At 38.7% G+C, this 5144-nt stretch overlaps 1 pseudogene; it reads left to right on the forward strand.

Moving 5' to 3' along the window:
* The first annotated feature begins 1339 nt into the window (after positions 1-1339).
* LOC136313831 (U6atac minor spliceosomal RNA) lies at positions 1340-1457 on the forward strand (annotated as a pseudogene).
* Positions 1458-5144: the final 3687 nt, after the last annotated feature.

The raw sequence follows: 5144 nt of genomic DNA on the forward strand, positions 1-5144 counted from the left end.
ACTGAAAATGAACACAGGATTTGAATGATTTTCTCAAAAGTCTTAGTAAATATGAAGCTCTCCCATGACACTCTTGGGCATTCTTCATTTTAGTCTAGTGATATGCACTGACTTTGGAGGAAGGAAAACAACCATTGTAGATCCTTTCTGTTTTTTGTAGAGCTATACAATCTCAAGGGCTTGGACACTAAGTGGGTTTATATGCGATGCCTACTTTCAGGGGAAGGCAGTTTGAACTAGAACTTGAAGATCTCCTGCATCGGCTTGTCTTTCATCTTGAATCCATTTCTTTAACTATTATTTCTTAGATATCACTCATACAACAAAACATACATCTAATTCCTATAGCATATGAGATGTTAGATTCTGGGAATTCAGGAGGTGAAAAGTAGCCTCCAATGTCAAAGCAGTGATCTTGTGGAGAGAACTTTGTGAAGCAAACCTTCACAGTACTTCAGTGTTCCCAAAGTCATCCCACCTCAATTTTTTTTATTTTTATTTCTAACACCTAATCTCTGGGACTTCCTCCTCCCTCTTCACTCCAGTCTCAAACATTCTGAACTATTTTCTCAAGAGTTTATTGGTAAATATTTCAAGTTCTATACTAGGAACTAAATGCTATTGTTCTTGGTTATTGTTATTGTAAGTGGGAATAGATACATTTCCCAAACTGTCACTTGAGAGTATATAAGCACATTCTTGATTTTATGGCAGTTTTGTTCCTGACTCTGTTACTGGGCTGACTGACTATTTTTTGTCTCTTTTTGTTTTGCAGCTGCTTCTGTTGAGTGTCCCAGGTAAAACATCTTGTAAGTGGCAAACAGTGACCACTGTACTCTTTTTTTCCCCCAAGTTGTATTAAATTTATTGGGGTGACATTAGTTAATAGAATTACATAAGTTTAAATGAAAAATTCTATAATATTGTATTATATGTTCACCACTGTACTCTTCACTTAAAAAAACCTATTGTTTTGTTATATTTTCTCATGTTATTGACGTTCACTTCTAGAATGCAGTTCAAAAGTAATGATGTTATTAACCATTCTCAAAATTAATCTTAGAATTAATAAGAATGCTTTTAATTAGTGTTTACTACTAATAATGCTTTTTACATCTCTTTTTCAGATATCCACTTATTGCTGTTAAGAAAAAATTTAATAATCTCTATTTTACTAATGGTTTCTACTAGGTAGAGGTTTTAAATTTTTAAAATGTCTTTGAGATTTATTCATATACCATTTTCATTTTATATGGACCCATTCTATTGATGCATTACAGTGATTTGTGTTTCAATATTAAATTATCATTGAATACCCCATCTATATCTAATTTGTGGTGTGTTGTATGAAAGGAGAGAAGGTGAGCACTCCCCTTGACAAGGATGGAAGAGGCTCTCGGGCCTAACAACATGCATACGGTTAAGGCATTGCCACCTAAGTCTAATCCTATTTGTTCATTTTATAAGTAAGTTATAGGATCAAACTGGACAGTTGAGGAGAGTTTAATAGAGAGACTATTTATAAACTGTGGCCAGATTTAAGGAGACCACAAGAGGTAATACAATTGCCCTGGGCGAGCTGTGACCTTGCTATTCCCAGGTTTGAACGGGCAGGAGGGAAGAAAAGAGGGTAGGGAGGTGAAGAAGACTGCTTGGCAAAAAATGTGAGCCATATTAGAGATGCGGCAGCCAGCTGTGACAGTGCGTGAGGGACTCAGTGGAGCAAACACTGCTGCCTCAGTTTCCTGCCTCCCACTTTCCCTCCCCCATTCCATCTGAAGCCGGAGAGCAGGAAGGTCCATCGAGGCCTTCCGCGATGATCTGCTTCCCAGGGCACAGAGCTGGGTGGGGACTCTCTAGGATGAGCGAACAAAAGACCTCTAAGTGTGTCTAAAGAAAGTCTCTAATCCTCCAACACGGCCCAGAGCCATGTCGTATACCACCATTCTCATTAGACAACAAGGACTCACAGCAATGGAATACAAATTTTAGTAAGGATTATGAAAGGAATAACGAGGATCCTGTGCTTCAAAGACAGCAGTGGCAACTAGACCTAAGAAAGGTATCCCTGTGGCCAGAGCTTGGAAAAAAAGAGCACATTGAGTGTAGGAAGCGGACAGAGGGGAAGCCTGCAGATAATCAATAGTCAGGGGCTTACCGTTCCTTGTAAGATGCTAGGTTTTACTCTAAGTACAATGGAAGTCCATTGAAGGCTTTTACATAAGGAATGTTATGAGCAGATCATCTAAATTATTTATTCCTTAAAAGAACCTTTGATAAATATTCCCTGGACCAGATGATTGATGTAAGTAAGTAAGTAATAGTCTTTTTCAAGGATGTGTGCTGGATGGATATGGATGGTGGGCAGCAACATATTTTTAACTATTTTTTTTCTGTTTGTTTTTCTTGGTTCTATATATATATTTATTTATCAGATACAGGCTTGATATCTTACGCTTTGCTAAATGTCAAGAACAAATTTGAGCTGTTATAATTTTTTAAATTGTAAACAAGTATATACTAGTGATTTGTTTTCGTTTTTAAATGTCTTCTATATTTAGATTTGTATTTCTATATTGTATCTTTATTTTAAAAAGCACATTTATTTGACATTTTTACTACAAAGTTTTCTAGCATAGTAATAATTTTATTTTCCTAAAGAGCGACCATTTCATTATTTTCAATGCACGTATTTGTTTTCCACTACTTCCTGTTTTAGTGACTAAGTCCCCATTTTCCTCCTATTTTTGCCATCCCATGGAACAGAATACTGTCGTCACTGTGTTTTTCAGTATAACTTGTAAGTATCCAACCTATTTGTGTTCTTCTTTCCTTAGTAATAACATCACTTGAGTATCTGAATTTTATGATAAATGCCCTGTGGGTTGCATCTTATATTTGGAGTCCTTTATCCCCCCTTGGAATCTTCCACTTAAAAAGGTAGCACTGCAATGCAATGAAATTTTTCTGATAAAATTTAAATTTTTAAAAAATAGTGAGATTTTGCATGTCTTTACTAGATCCCCTACACTCGTCTCCAGAGGCCGTGAGGAGGGGAAGCCTGGGACACTGTAGCTCTGTGGTGAGTCTGGGTTTCGGGGGAGGACACCTGCAGGGGGGTGGGGTTGGCGGCTTCCCCGAGAGGCTGCAGGGGCCTTGTGACCTGACATCCTGAGGCCAGGGAAACACAACGCAGCAGGATTGGGGAGTGAGCAAAGAGTGACGATAGGGAGCATATAAAACGAAGTCCTTTTAACGAGTCTGTTACAATTATTAACATTATGGAGGTTGAGGCATGAAGAAACACTCCATTCTTACGCTAACCAGTCTGGGAACTTACACTTTTTTTGAACTTTCTAGTTTTGCATCAATGCCTGCATAGACATCCGGACCTCTAGCTCACCCTCTCTCTGGTAACAAACTCACAGACTCAGACCCCTGAGTATCCCCGGAAGGACTCCAGTTTCCATCCACTAGACATCCACTATCCGGGCCACTGGGCTGACCAGACCTCCTGGCGCTCGTCATCCTGACTGCCTGACATCCGGGGATAACCAGGCTGGCCTGAGCCGAGGACTCAGAATGCAAGGCAGCCAATGCCCAAGAATGTACTTTTAACTCTAAGAACTATTAATTTTTCCTTCTTCTTTAAAGCATTTCTGGGTTTTTGCCTAACTGTGTTCTCAATTTGCAAACTCCAAGATCATTGAAAAAAATAATTTAGCGTTTATTTTAGCCAAAGCCTTCAGACTCCTTTTGAATTTGTTTGACAGGAAAGTACCTTGATCAGTTAGAGACAGTTGAGGATTCTCTAGTAAGCATTGTTCCCCATTTACTGATGTACACACATCAGGTGCAACTTAATGGTATTGTACCACTGTACCAGGTAAAGAGAAAGATTCCCAAACTGTTGGGCCAAAACTATGATTCTGAACCAAGCACTGAAAATAAGGGCACCTCACATATTCCATAGTGTGCTAGTGTATCCAGAGAGTGCAAAATGTTTACACTACTATACTGCCTATAATGTTTTCATGTTCTAAATAGCGATGTTTGAATGAATTTGTTACTGTGCTTATTTCAGCCTAAAGTTAAACATAAACATAACCATCTCTTAAATATTACTTATTTCCTACATAAATTTCTTAATTAAATTTGTGATCATAAGCACGATTGGTAAACCCATTACACTTAATTTTCTCTTATCAAATTGCATCTATTGACAGTGAGCCCTATTTTCACTTGGTGCTTGTCATTTATGAAACCATTTTCACATGCATTATGACATCTGATCGCTTGTGCATGTCCCAGTCACTGAGAACAGGACTCTCTAGTCTAGTCATGGAGGATTTAAACCCGTCACACCACTGCAGGAAACTCAGGAATTATCAGAGAGATAGTTAACAACCTTGCACAAAGGGCATTCATAAATGGGTAATAAGTGCTCTGCTAAAAGATGTTTTGCTTTGATGAGCCAGAAATATAATCTCTGATTAGATGTTCCAGGTCCACATCCATAGCTCATATTCCAGCTTCAGGGCTCGGACTTGCTCATAGTTCTTATGCCAGGGGACTAGTTTAAGAACGAAAAACTGTTAAACAGGTTTGTTGTTGTAATTACAACTGATATAAATTAAGTCCTTAGTATGTGCAGAGATCTGTGTTAAGCGGTTTCAAACATCACACTTTGTCACTGTTGCACTACAAGAAAAGGAACTCTATCTTTCCAATTCACAGATAAGGTAACAAAGACACAGACACAGGAAGGATTATCTTCAGACTTAGTAATCAATAGTGCGTATTTTCTGCTTAGTGACATAGAAGACGTCCATCTTGGTAGGCCTCCCCTGAATCCATTCATATCCCAAAACCCCAACCTCACTTTCAACTTGGGGAAACGAACCCGGGAATTCCACACGCCAGGCCGATGCTCTACCACTGAGCTAACCGGCCAGGGCCTAAACTTTGGATTTATTATTGAAGTTTAACTATCCCTGAAGCAGTCATCAAGGAATGGTTCTGCAAAAGGTTTATTTTGGCTGTCTTGTTATTAGTTTTCACACAGACATTTAAGGTCACACAATATGTAGCTTCTGCTCCCACTCTTTCTTCAAAGTAAATGCTCTCATGGCCACTGACTCAGT

This window comes from Saccopteryx bilineata, chromosome 9, assembly GCF_036850765.1.
Source record: "Saccopteryx bilineata isolate mSacBil1 chromosome 9, mSacBil1_pri_phased_curated, whole genome shotgun sequence".
Classification (NCBI taxonomy): domain Eukaryota; kingdom Metazoa; phylum Chordata; class Mammalia; order Chiroptera; family Emballonuridae; genus Saccopteryx; species Saccopteryx bilineata.